We start from the raw sequence: 8,989 nt of genomic DNA on the forward strand, positions 1-8,989 counted from the left end.
TGAGCCTTGTGTGAGCTTCATAACGTTTTGTGCTTTAGATTGTGAAAAGGATTGATTTAGGAGTTAATTTTTGGTTAATGATAGAAAATTGTATGGTTGCATTAAAGGGTTCTCCATGTGCTTGGTAGGAGTGATATAATTAAATTTCATCTTAAGTAAGGTGCTTTAATATGCGCATAGTGAGTTTGTGAAAATTGCTTGATGTGAAAGGAATACCAAAAGAGGACATATTGTAGTAGCTTCAAGAGGGAACTAATGTGCTCCTCGAAGAATTGTTTTATGTGCTTAATTAAACTAGTGTGATTTAGGACCTATTAAATGACGCGCCATTTGATTTGCTTGGGATTTGGATAATTGCCTTATTGTGTTTAAGAAAGAGTAAATGAGAGACTTGTTGGTTTGTATGCACTAAAGGTGTAAAATCTAGTAGATAGCCCTTCAATTACCTCCTTGTCGTATGATAAATTTTCAATGTTAGATTTTATGTGTTATTGTATTGTATTGTATTACGAATAGTGACTGTGCTCTAGAAGACTTGTATTACAAAAAGAAAATTTGGCTATTTTGAATTTTTGTTTGGAAAACTAGAACATTATAGTGCAGCAATAATGATTAGAAATGTCATGTTAGGATGTTTTGGAACCTTCCTAAAAGATAGAAAAAAAAATGAAAACCGTGCAACTCAAATGATAAACTTATGTCCGAGCATATGGTGTGATTTTGAAATTCTTGTGTATTTGTAGGAAATAGTTGATTTTCCAACTCTCTTCCTCCTCTCGTTTAAAATATAGGAATTGTTGTTTTTGAAACACTATTTAGAATGCAGTGATTTAAGAAGAAGTTTTGCTATAATGCATGTGAAATTTTATGTTGCTTTGGGCTTCTAATTGAAAGGGGAAAGTTTTTCATCTTGAAAAGGGAAATTGCATAGTTAATAATGTGAATGAAAATGCTTAGGGAAGATTGAGGAAGATATTAGAATGATGTTATCTTGTTGTGTAAATTGGAATTGTTGAAAATTTCAGTACGTGGATCTAGAGTAAACTTTGTTGGTGATTCATGTGTAAAGCATAATTAAAACTTCCCTTAAGTATATGTTAGCATAATGTAAAGTACTCCCCGTAAATGTGACTAAACCAGTAATGGTGCTATTCTGTGTGTGTTGTGAGAAAACCCGTACTTGTTTTGTGTGCCCATGGGATGGTGAAGTAATCAACCATGGGGAATATGTTTGTTTATGAGTATGGGAAACCATACCTATCTATGTGATGTTGCTTATTTGTTTCCTTACTGAGTGCCAACCCACGGGTTGTTGATAAGTCAGTATGTGAAGGGGTAGTAGTAGAAGTCACCATTCCTTGAATAGTATGAACAATGTACGAGTAATGTCGACGCGAAGCGACTTTAGCTTCCCTATTTTGAGGAAAAGTATGGTTTTGTAACGAAACTATAACATAGGTGTACTCAATACTTCTCCTTGTGATGAACCGATTTATGAGGTTCATGTGTGCTAGCCTTATTCCTATCCTTTATCTTGAGCATATAAATGACAGTTTTGAGCATATTGCTGGATTCCATTGGAGCATTTGTTGCCTTGTCTTCATGAGAGGCGTGTTATTTTCTTACATAAGTTGCCAACTAATTAGTGTTGGTAGACTTGTGGGTAGACCTTAGCCATGTATACCTCTGGCTTACGGCGAGTATCCTGAGAGGAACATCGCTATGCGGAGTGTGACCAGCGCGTGCCTTATCCGCGGGGTACACTGCCATGCGGGATACGTCCATTGCGTGCCTTGTCCGCTTGGAGTATTGCCATGCCGTGCTGAGACACGATGCGGGATGTAGTAGACATTTCCATGCGGCCTACCAATAGGTATAGGGTAGAGCCATGCCACGTGACGACGTGATGCGGGGTGATGCCGAGGTGCACACTGCCATGCCATGTGGATGTGTGGCTTGGCCACACCACATGATGAGCTACAAGGATAGCTAGATGATTGTTCCTTCCTTCCTCGTTGGTGGCTAGCTATTAGTCACGTAGTGATGTAATGTGCAATTATGGTATTCTTTTAATTATTTATTAATTTCCTTGTGGGCCAGCAATTTATTTTACTTTGACCTTGACAGTTTAGCCATGATCTTGCAATCTTGATCTTATTTGATTTGATGTTGCAAATCCGGAAAAAATATTTTCTTGTTTTATTGTTGGAATTGACAATTATTATCTTTAATCTTTTGTACTTTGGTGGCTAAACTGGTTTATCCTTGTTGTTTTCGTATGCTGGTCTTGTGTTGTAATGTGAATTCCTCTCCAAGAACGTAGGAGACGGGCTTGGATGAGTGTATACGAGGAAGTAGACGCAAGGAACCTTGAGGATGGAGGTATGTGAGGCTGTGAAGACAGCTAGGATCCACTACCTACCTATGAGTGGTGACTATCTCTTGGAGGCTAAACACCTTACACAATAAGGGATATTCACGAGGGACTTGTATGGAAGGTAGCACCGCTATGGTGTACCCTAGCACCATCAAGCCCTTGAGTGAGATGTTGGATAATTGTTGATCATGTATTTATTCTGAGAGCAGGCATAGAGATGTGGATCATATATGTTACCTTTGACCGAGCATTAGACATGCTCACATGTGGCCTATTGTGTTGTGCAAACTAGTTTTGTGGATGGATATTATGTGTAATCATGGATTAAATGGTATTAACTTGTCACTATGTTATGGGGCATAGTCATTGGAAAGGTTCTTGTATGTCTGAAAGGTGTAAACAATTGAGTTCTTACATTGCTCTTATTTGACGAAAGTTAACTTGGTTGTAAAAAAATTGATATGTGAAGCTAGTTCTATGCGATAAAATTTTGTGAAAGAGATGAATTGGTGAAAGAAATTGACCTTGAGAGCACATTTCCTTGTCATGTTTGATAGATGAGTATGAAAACTGTGCTTATATATTTTAAATTGCTTAAATTTGGTGAAATAAAAAGGGAAAAGTCTCGTATCCTTGCTATGATTGAGTGTAAATTATAGAATATTTGAAGGTGTGAATGATGTTAGATGCATTTTTATTGATGAATAACTTTTTAAATTGTTGACAAAATAGTTGTTTGTGCAAATTGATATTTGTTAATTGAGTTTAAGGACTAATAAGTGTTGCAGGACTTCCGTTTAACTTTGCGACTTCCAGGAGTAAGTCGGAACCTAGGGGGGGAGAATGTAATGCCCATACCCTAGTCGGACTTTTAAAACCCATTTAACCTTGATTGACTTCCTATGTGGCATTCTTGAATGATAGATTAACCGATATGCAATGTGTAGTTTAGATAATAGAAATAACTGTGCATACTTATTATTGTGCTTTTGCTTCGATTCTCGGGTAAATGTAATTGTTCCTAACCCTTGTGATAAATCTTAAGCTAACGCCTTCATTGAATATGTATATGTATATGCATGCTTGTATGAATTCATGGGTGCAGGAGATTGCAGGTACAACACCGCTTAGGGCAAGGTTCATCTCCTTTGGAATTTGCAAGGTTGAGTATGCTCCTTCATCTTTTGAATTCGAATTTAGTGGTCATATAGCTCTCGTCTTGCCTTAGCCATGGTTAGGTGAGCATCGTGTGTGGATTCGTGGGGCTTTCTTTTCATTGGGATGCGTGTCGAGAGATTTGGAGGACTTCCTCGATTTGCATGCCTTGCGCGAGGTAAGTGAGGTTTGTTATCCTAAGTATTAAATTCAAAATTAATGAGTAGGCGTACACAATAGTGATATAGGAATTTAAATAGGTAGCTTCTTTTATATGATTAATCATTAATTTAAGAGATTGCTTTAAATTGTTACTGTAGCAAGCTTAAGGTATTTAACTGGGGTTAGTGTGCTCATTTACGCATTTGTAACATTTACGTATTTGTAGTTGAGAAATTAGAATAAATAAGACTCTTGCATTAGATTAGTCATTCATTTAAAAATGTCGCTTTATTATGTTATAGCGAGTTAATTTAATAGCTAATTTTAAAATAATGAATTTAGTGAGTTATGCGTTTTTGGAAAGGAAAAAAAAATTTTAAAGTCAATTGGGAGATAGAAATAAATTACGCATTTTCGCATTTGGAAGGAAAAGGGTAAATTATTATTATTTAAAAGAAATTATTTATTCTTACTTGTATAGTTGATAAAATATAAAAGTTTGATTTTCAGAAAATTAAATTAATCAAAATATAACGTGCTGGCTAAAATGATATGAAGAAAATTTAAAAAAAAAATTAGAGTTGAATAAGAGATGGAAGCTTTTAAATTTTAAAAGAAAAATGAGTAAGAAGGAAATGAATGACTCCCATTTGGATTTTCATTTATTTTATTTTAAAAATAAATGCCTAATTTCGAAATTAAAAATTAGGGTAAAATTAGGGTTTTCTTTTTAACCTAGTTTTGTAAGCATTTTGGGGGGGGTTCTTGGCCTTTGGTCTTTTTTTTTGGAAAAACATGGTTCTTGCAAGGGAGATTGGGGATTTGGAGAGGGATGGGGAAAGAGAGCAGCTGATTTGGGAGCTCATCTTCATCAAAATCTCTTCCCGGAAAGCGTTTGGAGGTAGGAAATTTTAATCTACCCTTTTTGTTTATTGTTATGCCCTCCATGAAATGCTGGAAAAATAGAAAGGAATGCTACCCATGAGTGTTTTTTTTAGATTTAGTTTTCAGTTTGGTTGAAGGCTTGGTTGTTCTTGGTTTTAAGATTGGCCATGGTTTTTGGGATATTTTGAGAAAGAGAAAATCTTCTCCATTCTTAGTTTAAACAATCTGGAAATTCATTTTATGACTGTAAAAATGAGGGTTTTCTACATTTTGGTTTTGGGTGTTTTGTTCATGTTTATTCAACAAAAAAAAAATAGTTCCTAGTTGGCTGTTTATTTGGAGAAATCTGGAAAAACATATGGGTGATGAATCCCTTTCAAAAAAAGAGATGGCTGTGACTGGGTTTGCTTTCAAAAAAGAGGGTTCATCCTTTTTAAATGCTTACATATATATTGTTTCTTTTAAAATAAAATAAAATATATACATATGTATTATTTAACAAATTTTGACTGCATGCTGGCAGACTAAAAACTGGGTCTGGGTTTTGTTGATTTTACCAGAGGGTTTTTGTTAAAAATGAAATAAAATAAAATTAAAAAAAAATATAAAAAAAGAACATTTTATGCCCCCCCCCATCGCTGGGAGGAGGCATTGCTACCATGGTAGCAGCGCTACCAATGGTAGCGTGGCTACCAAGGGGGCCCACGTGGTATTCCACGTGGGTAACCCCAGTTTCAATGTGCCCTTTTTTTAAAAAAAAAAACTTTTTTTTATTAATTAGTTTTTATTTATTTTTAATTGTTTAAACGAAAGAAACAATAAAATAATAAATTCAGGATATGTTTAATAAATAAATAAAAAAAGAAAAAAAGGGGGAAAGGAATTATATTGGTTTTATATGGAGTTTCTTTTTATTATCTAAATTTAGACTTTTCTCCTTATTTAATTACTATTATTTAATCTGAGTAATGGTTAATATATGGAATTTAGAATATTGAAAATTCGAAAACTCATATAGAGATATATGTTTTTTTTTTTTGCCTCATTCTGATTTATATAACTGGCATTGATAATTACTAATCATAAACTATGGGTAAATGTGGATATTTAATAAATGATATCTCAGGAATTTCTTATATCAACATATAATATTAACTATATGTGGCTTCTTGGTCTCTTCGTAACGAATATATATCCCGTGAATTAACCCTTAGTGTTCAGACGATAATTTTAATCGGTTAGATATAAATTGAGATTTACATATACTTGTTTTATATATATGCAAGGGAATTTATAAATGGTTGGGGGGTACTAGTGTATAGTTCTAGACCAACATGTCCGTGATGTTTATCTAAGGATTAAGTAAAATACCCGAAAGAGAAATGCTTACATTTATGTGAACTTAGTTGGAAAACTTGTAGAGATGTATTTACTGACTGAAATGGTCATTTGTAGTATGGTTGTGATCGCCTAAAAGGCAGGATTGTAAAGACATGTAAATATGTAACTTTAACTATATTTAATACCAAAAGGGTCTTGCAATTGAGCAGACCCGGAGATGTAGCCCATCCGGGGTGAACTCCGAGATCATTCCTGTGTTATGCGATGTTTATAGTGTACTTGGTTTTACGTTTTAAATTATCATGTATGGTTGTAATCTTGCATGAGTGTATGGTGGAAGTTTAATGAATTCAAATTTATGTGCATAATATTAAACATCTGGATAAATGTAGTTATTTAAGTTCATAAACATTGTGAACTACGATTATGGCAAAGTACTTAAAATATTGTAATTAAAGTTGTAAAAAAAAAAGGTAATTTGATAATGTTAATTTAAATTGTGATAGTGGAAGAAATCATGCTAGAATTACTTCATTGGGTTAATTTGTTAATAAGCATGTCAATGGAATGGATGTAAAAGGGAAACCAAGTTAAAATTTATGTCACAATTTCTAGATTGAATTCTAAAGGATGCACATCATATAAATACCTACCTTATTTACCTTAGTAAATAAATCACGCCATGTCAATTATGTTTCATTACATTGAATGAATTTGTTAAGTTATTTCACGTTTTAATCTTAACAATAATCCTCACCAGATTAATTTGATAATCGTGTGGACTCAATTAGGTATTCATGTTGTATATTGAATCAATATACTTAGTAATTTATGTTGTAATTATAATCAATAACCCTCACCAGATTATTTCTATAACTGGGTGAACTCAACTAGAAAACCCATATGTTAATTCTTATAAAAGGAATCCCTCATGTTTGCTAAAATTGAACTAGAATGGGAAATAATTGATTAGTTGTTTATACATTAAATCTTAGTAAAAGTATCTCTCTCATTTTAAGTTCATTTAACAAAAAAAAAGAAAAAAAAAAAAAGTGATATGCAACAAGATAATTGTAATTCAATCCTAATGGAAGAACATCTCTTGGAACGTATACTTTAATCTTGAAATGTTAAATATTATCTTGCTAACTATATCTTAAAGTTAATGGATGAACTCTTGTGGCTCAAATACATTTTCAACGTAATGATTCTAGCCATCTAGTAGTATTATTTTTAAAAACTTCAAATGAATTCCATGGCTACTCACATTATACCTTTCATATAAGAACTTCAACTCATTAGTTGGCTATGCATGAAACCAAATGAAGGGACTTCACTCTATTAATTGTGGTCAATCCTTAAGAAACGAAAATTCTTCTTATTAACCATGCTTTTTAATATTTAAGAAATATATATCAAATGTGGGTGAGTATTATAAAATCAAATGATGGAATCCTCATTTTTCTAATCGTAGCTTAACCCTAAAAGAATGAATCTCGTTAGGCATACTTATAGCATTAAAGGATGATGTCAAGTGTGGATGGTTATTTTAAAACTCTAATGAATGAACTTGGTTACATTTAAAACGCTTGAACCCATTTGGAGACCTCCTAATGTAATTATGAATTAAAGTGCAATGAATAAATAACTTCTCAATGGCCTCCTAACCACCAAAGTAAATGAACGCCTCCTAAAATTTTAAGATGTCATATCTTTGAACACATATGTAATTAAGATCTATGCATTATCTCGTAATTAAGATATCCAGTTTAATGGATCTGATGACGCAAGTTGAGTTAGGTGTAAGGGTTGTGTAATCGCGTTGGGAAACCTCTTAGGATCATTTAGCCTTCCGCTGTGTTATCTAGTTATAGATAACATTGACTCAACTTCAACTATCTTAATGTTGTAACTTTGTATTAACCCTCTTAATTATTATTTAAAAATAAATAAAAATTTTACACTCTAATTGAGTGTTTTTAACTTGAACCCTTAGGGGTTTCTTGGTGGGGCATTACATCTTTTGATATGCTTGTGTAGGAAAGTATTTTGTTTGTGATTTCTGACACTAACAGTTTGGCTTTTCTTCTTGTTTGTGTTTTGTTATCATTGACTAACCTTTTATTTTTGCAGAGCATCATTTGGTGAACCCGACGTGAATGCAAAAACCTAAAAAAAAAAAACACTTTCTTTTTTTGACAACTAACATGTTTGAATGTTGAATTTGACACACAGGTTGCGCTTTAGCACTATTGATCACGTTGTAGTGCTATTGTAACTTGTTGTTCTAACGCTATTGTTCTTACAATAGCGCTATTGTACCAAGTTTAGCGCTATTGACCTTGTTTGATTGCTTTTGAACTTGTTTTGGTGCTATTAAGCATGTTTGAGCGCTTTTGCAATCACTGCCATTTTTGTTCTTTTAGCGCGTTTGTGTTAAATAGCGCTTCTGTTTAAACATAGAGTAGCGCTATTGTAACAGAACATTGTAAAAATGACTCTGTAACCGAAAAAAGTGAAAATTATTAGGCTTGTAGAAGCCCACCATAGGTTCGATTTTTACTAATTATTTGTTTTCTGTGCAGGTCTAAAAACCAACCTCCTTAAAAGTCAAAAACTTATTTTGGTGTTTTAAAATTGAACAAAACAAAATTTGCTTTCTTGCAAGCTTGGGATCAAAGTTTGTATTTGGTGCTCTAAAATTGAACAAAACAACTTTGGTTATTGCAAGTTTAGGCTTAAATTTTCATTTGGTGCTTAAAATCAACAAGACAAATCTACTTCTAGCATCAAACTTAAGCAAAAATTTACAATCCACACTTCAATTTTTGGTGCAAATAAAACTCACAATCAACTTCTTTTAAAATATTTTGCAAATCAATTTTTCCTTCATACGTGCTTCAAATTAAGTTGACCAGGATTTTCAAAGTTCTAGTTTACTCAAAATTTTGCATTTGAAGTTAAAAAGAACACCATGATTGTTGGAGAAACATCTCCAAATAGTTAAAACACATTGCAATGGTAAGTTAAAAAAGAACAAGTGCATTTCGTGTTTGACAAACTTGTGCA

The sequence above is a fragment of the Cryptomeria japonica genome, chromosome 5 (assembly GCF_030272615.1).
Source record: "Cryptomeria japonica chromosome 5, Sugi_1.0, whole genome shotgun sequence".
NCBI lineage: Eukaryota > Viridiplantae > Streptophyta > Pinopsida > Cupressales > Cupressaceae > Cryptomeria > Cryptomeria japonica.